Raw genomic sequence first — 8,804 nt, 5'->3', positions numbered from 1 at the left:
TCAAGCACCAAAAAAGCCTTGTTATACATTTTTAACTATTTTAGACTACCTTACGTTTTTATTGTTATAAAAAACAGCTAAAGTGTTTCGGTTGTGACTGATTGAAAAGTCCTAATGAGGACGAAACTGGTCTCAGTCTACCGAAGCTTGTGGTATGATGATCAAATTGGCATGATCAACCCTTTAAAAAAAAAAGCAAATTATTTTACTTTAAAGTTCAAGTGTATCACTTAAGGTTTTAACAAACCAAATTAAACAGTTTTTGAAAATTAAAAATCCTTAATGCTTACATATGTTATTCAACAAAGGAATATTCTATGAGTTACAGTTGTTTAGGTATTCATCGTATTTCTTTAAATGACAAAACTTCCGGTTCTAATACAATATAACGATGAATACTATTAAAAGTCGCTGAATTTTAATTCGGTTGTAAAGAGTTTGACTATTTCTCAAGCTTTTTTTTCATTAATTTGACATAAATAAAACTTTTACAGAATTCACATAATTATTACTACTGACGAGTCTAAACTAATTTTTTTTAATACTAAGATAACAATAAGTTAAAAAACCATAAAAAATACATTGTTATCAGGAGTTTAATAAGATAAGCCATAATCTTTTTTTAATCTTCAAGTACAGTCTGCCATTAAAAGAACCATGTTTTTAGGCAGTAAAAAGTAAAAGTTTTATTATTAAAAAACAATTAGTTCATTTAAAAAAATATCAACAATATAAAAATTACTGACACTCTAAGATTCAAAAATATTTATCTATAAGCTATTTAAGTATATTAAGTAGTCATTAATCGTAAAAAAGTTTATTTATCCTACCAATTTTCCAAAAGGATTAAGAAAAACGTTTTGTTATCTTTCGGATTCTGATCTGTTTTTCAAATTAAGATTCAGAGGGATCTGGATTTTTTTAAAACTTGCTCTTGTAATGTTAAAAAATGAAAAGTACAAAAATCTTTTTTTCAACCTAATAATAGACGTTCAGTTTTTGTCTGTAAGGCCTATTAAACCTTTGTAATTTTAGTTTTTTTTATTTTTGTAACTTGAATTCAATTGAAAGAATGCAAATCAACTTTTTGTTGACCTTACAAAAATTTTAATCCGCCTGTGACGGTAAAAGATTTCAATAACAAAGTCAAACAGAGAAAAAAAAATATAGTTCCATCATTTTAATCAGTGGACCCGTGAAACCAAAAATAGGCATTTTAGCCAGACCTAACTTAAAATATTTTTTACTATAACGGACTTTGTATTAAAGTAAAATGAAAAAACTAAAACTTACAAAATCTAAAAATTGATTTAAAGCTAAGCTTTTTGTATTTTTTCAGTTTTGAAAAAATTTTGCTGCATGCTTAAAACAGTTAAAATGCCCCTATTAGTAGAGCTTTCTCTAGATATAAGTATCTTTGAAATTACCAGTTTAACAAAAATCTATGTCGAACAAAGCTAGTCTGCTATGTACAAACGTTGCTCTAACGACTAGAGAAAAACCCTAATATAGAACTTTGAAAAAGGGTACAGAAACTGTTATAAAAAGTAATCAGGAAATAAAAATCATTTAAAACACTACATATAAAAAAATACTGGTTCACGATAAAAACGAAGTAAAGTTACTATAAATTGATCAATTTACTTTTAAAGATACGAACAGGGTAAACATAATACAATAAAGAGCAATTAGAAAGATTCAATTGTTTTATCAAGCATTTTTGTTTGATAGCAACAAAAAACAAATACTTATAACTTACAATAAACGTCACTTACAATTTGTAAACGTACTTGTACTGTGATTTTGTTTATGCTCGATAAACTACCTGTGTCTTTTCAGGTAGGCTTTTGCTATAAATTTAGTGCAATTGTATCTTTAAATTTATTAACTTTTTCATCAAAAAATTTATTAATGCTGTTCTAATTACCAAAAAGTATCATAAACAATAAAAATAGTAAGTAAATAATGATCTCGACTACATTTTTGCACTAAATATGATAACTTTTTAAACTACTTAGAATTCGTACTAAAACAAAAAGTTTTTAACGGTTTATTAGTTACAAACGTTGCCTTGTCCTAGTGAATAAAACGCTGTGTATTATAATAAACATCAAGTTTAAATTTCTAGTTTGATATGCATTGGCTCCTATTAGTATAACACTCACCTTATACACAAAAAACTTTTTATAAAGTGTATTTAAGTTTTACGAAATTAATTTGCCTGCAACGTATAGTTGTACAAATCCTGCCCATTATAAACTAAATTTGTATTACTCATTTTAAATTATTAGATCCGGATTATTTTTTGAAATGTTTGTTAGCCCAACTTTTTTATGAATATATATAGTAGGTAAGATTAGAAAAAAACAAGCTTTAAAAGCAAGATAAATGTTTAATACTACGGTTGTGAAGCTCTGTTTATTTGTATAGATCAAGATGATTAAGCATTTTTATTTAGGTTAATAATTCTATGCTATCAAAGAAAAACTTGCAAATCTAAATAAACCAACATATATCGGCAAAGACTGCATAATGCTATAAAAAAAACTTAAAAATACTAAACAAATATAATAAGCAAGTATATTGAACAATTGAGTTAGACTTGATAAAGATTACACTAGAAGCATAATAATAACAAAATAACCAGCATTCTTTATTTATTGTACTAACACATGTTTTTATGTGTTAACGGGTTAACACACTTCAACGAAGCTATGAAAATCAAGAAAAAAAGAAACATGTGTTGGTATAATAAAGAATACTGTTTAATTTGTTATTGTTATATATTCCAGTGAACTTGTTTCGCTCGGATTTTTGTTAGCAAACGCTTAAATTTTTATTTTTGAATAGTTATTTGAAATATACAAACAGTTTAAACACTTAAATACACATAAAATTTAATTACTAATACTCCTACAGATTATGCAATTGAAAGTGTACATTTTGAAGTACTTAATTTGCTTATTCAGCGTGAATTGTCACAGAAAAAGAAACTACACAAATTTAAGTATGACTAAGTCGACACTTGCAGTTAGGTAAAAATTAATCTAAAATCTAGCGTCAAACTTTATGGAGATAACTATAAGCTAATACATTATAACAGTTAAAGTTTTTAACATCCTCTAGTTTTATAGCTTTTTGCCTAAAATTACTTTAAGACGTTACTGGTCGGTTAAAAAACAAAATTTGTCTTCAATAAATCTAATAATTTCAATTTAAACATGTTGCAAACACAATACAAACTAATAAAGTCAACAAGTTGCAACTTAACAGATAAATTGCAATATTTTTTGATTAAAAAAATTATCCTTTCATTCCGTACTAACAAAATATATATTCTCGAAAAAGTTATAAAAAACATTTTTTTATTCCTTAAAATATTTCAGCTTTCAATTAAAACTTATTGTATTTTGTTATAAAACAAATTGTATTCAAATTATTTCTCTTAAATTTTAAGCAAAATAAAACAGTAGTAGTAAAAACCATTCATAATAAAAAAGTAAAAACAGTTTACAGTGTCGTATTTATCTGTTCTAAACTCTGCATTTGAAACACTTTGGTACTTATTTGCTTCCTATATATTTGAAGTTTATCAGTTAGGGGACTGCGCGAACGCATGTTCCCCGTTGTGAAAAATGATACGGCCGACTTACTCAATTTTGAGTAATCGCAGAGGTCAGTTTTCACCAGTGTGCAATGGTGAAACCTCGCCCTGGGTCAACAGCCTGCCTGATCGCTGTTAAAACCTCCGTCAGGTTAGTTTAACTTTCACGTTGTAGCTCCCCTCCCAACCAATATCTTGTGTGTTGATGGTTGCTGAAAAACGTATGTGACGTCATAATAAAAGAGCATTGTAAAAATTAAAAAGAGAGCATCGCCAGTTAAGTAAAAAAGTTTTACGACCAAGTTTGTACAAGTAAACTTTGCTTAATTTTTTTAAATAAAACGCGTTTATTTTAACTATCAGAAATATTAACATAAATAATATAGCTTCATATTTAAAACGTTATTTACAAAACAATATACAATAACATTTTTAGATATCTATCAATTTTCGTCTTGTTTAGTCTGCAACAACTTTAAATAAATTAGTCTTGTAAAACTTGTTGTTTTTTCCTAGACAAATGTTCGTTTTTGATGGTTATAACACTATAATAATACTAAACATTAGAACAATTTAGTTTCAAAAGATTTAAAAAATTTATATAGTTTTTGTTCAATTGAATGCTCTTAGTTTAGTTTCAATATATTGAACTTACGGATAGCAAAACTTATATCAAAAACATTCTATTAACATTAAACTTCTACACTTACATTTAAATGGACTTTAAGTTTAACATTTGGCAAATTTAATTAACTTTGATCAATTTTGTAACTTCTTTTAACTTTAAATTTAGAATACTTACTTAGTGTTGCGAGCAATTTTAGATACTAAAATTTATATAAATTATTTAAAAACATAATTTTAGCTCATTTTTACTTATCACTTCACTTTATAGTAATTCTCAATTAAGCTTTTGCTAGTAAACTTTTTTACCGAAAATTTAGTTAATGGATTTTTTACACTAAGTAAACGAAAATTATTTCAAATTATTTTTTTGCTAAAACCATAATTTAATTAACGCTTTAAAATGTTCCTTTAAATTTGTAAGTTACCAATTACAATACTTCACTTATATATTGTTCTCAAAAATAAAGTACTAAAACACGATAGTACATAATAGTTATACACACCTAAAAATGATAACTTCATTTTTAAAAGGTCAAGTAACTCATCAATACGCAATCAGTTGTTCATTTTCTTGAATGTACTAGATTTTGGTGTTAGAAGGGGACTGCGCGAACGCATGTTCCCCGTGTGAGAAATTGTACGGCCGAGTTGTTCACATTTGGAACAATCGCAGAGGTCAGTCTCACCAATGTGCAATGATGAAACCTCACCCTGAGTCAACAGCCTGCCTGATCGCTGTTAAGACTCCCGTCAGGTAAGTTTAATCTGAAAGATATCGGCCGGTTATTGTATGATAAATTGCATGCTGTAGTTTTTGGGCTTTTTCTAGTTCGTCACAGTTTAAGAGAATTAGTAAAAACACAAAAAAGAGAGTGTGTTGAATGCTCTTGCGGCAGCACTATTTACTTTAAATATAGTTTCGTGAAGCATGTTCAACATAACAAAACTAAAACTTTGTTGAAGTTTTCTCTATCAAACAACATTTTACATGAATATTGTGAAAGATGACTAAAAAAGTTATGGATAAATGTTACACTTCTTTCATCTGACTCATTTCTACTAAAAACTATCTACAACAATTCTGAACTTTGAAACTTTCCTAGTTACAAAATACAATTTCAAAACTTAAGTATTGCAAAACGAAAGTGACTAACTGTATAAAAATTAAACAAAAAGTAAGTACCGCTTTAATCAAGTACCTGAAGATATAAAGCATGACAACTATTAGTTATTTTGAACGGCTAAAAATACAATTTCGTATTTACAAACACAAAAATATGTTGTAACATCAGAGAAAAAAAAATTAAAGTAAGTAATGAATACATATTTTGTTCTAAAAATCTTAAGTACATATTTCTTAGATTCAATTAATTGTTTTTTTTTAGTTCCTGTATTAATACGACAAATTCTTAGTACTACCTTTTCATATAAAAATTTAAGCCTACAAAAGTATGAAGCTAAACAAAACATCCACTTCTTACAATAAACACTTAGTTAATAAAGCGACAAAAGTTTCTTTTTTTCTATCTATACCCGCATAAAATCGATATATACTTGTTTTTCAATGAATAAGTTTATCGTATTCTGGAATCATTAATTTTTACAACTGTATTAAACTGTTGTTAAAACATATTTTCTTTATGTTCAAACACAAATTCAAAAGTATGCGACGACGTGACTTTAGTGATGCACAAAACTATAAAACTTTGGATTTCGAAAGTTTAATAAACGCATTACTAAATCTAGCAACAATTTATTTAAGTTATAAAAATACTTTATTATATCTCTGCAAAATAACAATCGTGAAAACTAGCAAAAGCAAAACTATATAAATAGTTTACAAAGAAAACCATGCTTAAAAAGTAAAAACGACTACAACTAAATATTTTTCTGTAAAAATATGTTTTGCAGAAGAAGTAAATAGTATGTAGTCAGGTTATAATTGGACGAAAATATTAACGAAATTGTTAAAGGTAACTTTATGCAAAAATTTTAAACTAGTTTATTCGAATTTGGCCCCTTCGAAGCTTATCGCGCCCTGACTTGCTAAGATGTCCCCCAAAGGATTTATATGAATCATTATGAGAAACCCTCATTTACTTTTTGTAATCAAACATATGTAAAAGTTTATACTAACTTATCAAAACTAACTTTATTTCATTGGTCAATAACACTTAAACTAATCGCAGGTTGTGTAACTGTATAAACTAATTACAAACTATATAAGTTTAAAGAATGCTTGGTAAAAGTCTAACGTACAGATTTTTGATTATACGAACGTTTTACAGCTATTCGTATAATCATTTGTAAGGTGTAAATAACAGACTTACAACAAGATTTAAACAACTATGCGGGAGGCGCGCGAACGCTGCCAACCCACTATCAGAAATTGTACGACCGAATTGTTCAATTTTGAACAATCGCAAGGGTCAGCTTTATCAGTGTGCAATGATAAAACCTCGCCCTGGACTAACTGCCTGCCTGATCACAGTTAAGCCATCGCCAAGTAAGTTTAATCATAACATCACTAGGCTGTACCCAACAAATACACTACGTTTTAACTATTCCGTTTTAAAAATTGTTACGTCACCAAACGAGCAAAGACAAAAAAGGATTATTTTGAACGAGAGAACTGCACTGTTGGCAAACACAATGTTCTAAGACGTGTTTATTAATGTATGTATTAATGTACTAACATATTTTAATTCACAAAAATTTCTATGAGTACTATTTTTAGTATGTGTAAACTCAATTTCAAACAGCTTTCAAGGCTAATTTTAAGGTTTTTATAGAAGTACTAGTATAATTTATACTAAAATATACGTTAAAACTTTTTACATAGTTCTAATAATTTTGTATAAAAAATATTAACTTAATTAGCTGTTTTGAACAACTTTCAAAAACTTTAGAAAAATTCTTCAAGTTCAATTCCAAAATCAATAAACATATCTTTTTAGTTTGTACAGAAAGTTGGTTGAATTATTAAGAAAAATAAAGTATTATAAATTTGACAAAACGCTGATACTTATAATAAAGTTTAGCTTGATTTATACCAGTAAAGACAAATTATATAACGTTAACTACCAACAGTATTTCATAACAATTACATTTTTAATAATCTAGTGTACAAAAAAACTCATTTATTGATATTCTGTAAACAGTACTTTTAATTGGGAACCAAATTTTAAGAGATGAAATTAAATACTGTTATTAAAACAATACAAACTAACTTGTTGAGTTTAATGTTTATTTGTTAAGCAACTTAATCTTCTTGTTTATATTTCTAGACCATTTTTTCTTTAAAGTTTATTTTTAAACTTTGCTCAAAACATTTTTTATTTATAGATATCTCTACAATAAACTATACATTATGTAATATGTTCTGATAATTTTTTGTTTTAGCTATGCACAGGAAAAGAGTTATTCAAAAATGTTAGTGTAAACTTTAAATTAACTTTAACAATTTATGCAAGTTTACACGTTTAGATATTTTAAAACATTTGAAAAACTTAGTATATAAACTTATCTTAATCAAACCCAATATAAAATTACATATAAGGAGCTGTTAGATTTACAACTAACAGTCTCCATGTTATGTCGGAACACTCCTTAAATCAGTTGTGTTATGCAAGTTTGTTGGAAGGGGACTGCGCGAACGCATGTTCCCCGTGTGAGAAATTGTACGGCCGAGTTGTTCACATTTGGAACAATCGCAGAGGTCAGTCTCACCAATGTGCAATGATGAAACCTCACCCTGAGTCAACAGCCTGCCTGATCGCTGTTAAGACTCCCGTCAGGTAAGTTTAATCTAACAGATATCGGTCCATAACCAACACTTAACTTGTATGCTACTGTTTGTGGGTTTTTATATCAACGTCACAAAAAAAGAGAGAACAACAAATTAAAAAAGAGAGAATACTTTTTTTCTACGCGTATAAACTTCTAAGCAATTCATGTTAAATTGATTATGCTTATACTCTACTTATCATACTTTAACTATACTAATTTTTTAAGTTGATCTTAAATTGAAGGAGAAACAAAAATTTCTTTAAGGTTTCATTTAAAAACAATACATGTTAAGAACTATCACACTCAGACAAGCTAATTATAAATCAAATATGTGTATACAGATATTTTCTTTCTTTTAGCTTTAATTATATGTTTTTTTGCAAATTTAAAGTTTATGAAATAACATCGATAAATCTTTTTGTAAGCAAACTAGTTACTTACAATAAATCAAGAGTGAGCAGAAAAAACAACTTAATTCATCTTTTCAATTTTATTTCTTATTAATTAACTGAAAAAAAAATATTTTTATAACTTTTTTTAAAGATATACAAGCAGTTATTTTGAAGAAGATATTTCATTTTTTAATTCCAGAAAAGTATAAAATAAGTTATAAGTATCTATTTCAAAAGTTAACGTTTTTAAACAAACGTTTAAGTGTTCTCACAATTATTTATCTCAAAACAAAGATGCACAACATTAAGGCCAATAAAATTTCTGTGTTGATTATTGTGTAGCACATAACTAACTTTATGGTTGCCACAAGTTAGAAAAAGTTTTACTTCAA

At 27.2% G+C, this 8,804-nt stretch overlaps 4 non-coding genes across 4 annotated transcripts; all 4 read right to left on the bottom strand.

Annotated features, from left to right (window-relative positions):
- Positions 1-3,598: 3,598 nt before the first annotated feature.
- On the bottom strand, positions 3,599-3,763 carry LOC145832765 (U1 spliceosomal RNA). Its single transcript, XR_014369742.1, has one exon. It is a non-coding gene; the product is annotated as a U1 spliceosomal RNA (small nuclear RNA).
- Positions 3,764-4,829: 1,066 nt separating this feature from the next.
- On the bottom strand, positions 4,830-4,993 carry LOC145832758 (U1 spliceosomal RNA). Its single transcript, XR_014369735.1, has one exon. It is a non-coding gene; the product is annotated as a U1 spliceosomal RNA (small nuclear RNA).
- Positions 4,994-6,582: 1,589 nt separating this feature from the next.
- LOC145832764 (U1 spliceosomal RNA) lies at positions 6,583-6,745 on the bottom strand. Its single transcript, XR_014369741.1, has one exon. It is a non-coding gene; the product is annotated as a U1 spliceosomal RNA (small nuclear RNA).
- Positions 6,746-7,872: 1,127 nt separating this feature from the next.
- LOC145832774 (U1 spliceosomal RNA) lies at positions 7,873-8,036 on the bottom strand. Its single transcript, XR_014369750.1, has one exon. It is a non-coding gene; the product is annotated as a U1 spliceosomal RNA (small nuclear RNA).
- Positions 8,037-8,804: the final 768 nt, after the last annotated feature.

The sequence above is a fragment of the Thalia democratica genome, chromosome 3 (genome assembly GCF_965202585.1).
Source record: "Thalia democratica chromosome 3, ktThaDemo2.hap1.1, whole genome shotgun sequence".
Lineage (NCBI taxonomy): Eukaryota > Metazoa > Chordata > Thaliacea > Salpida > Salpidae > Thalia > Thalia democratica.
This window is presented reverse-complemented; position numbering and strand designations above follow the sequence as displayed.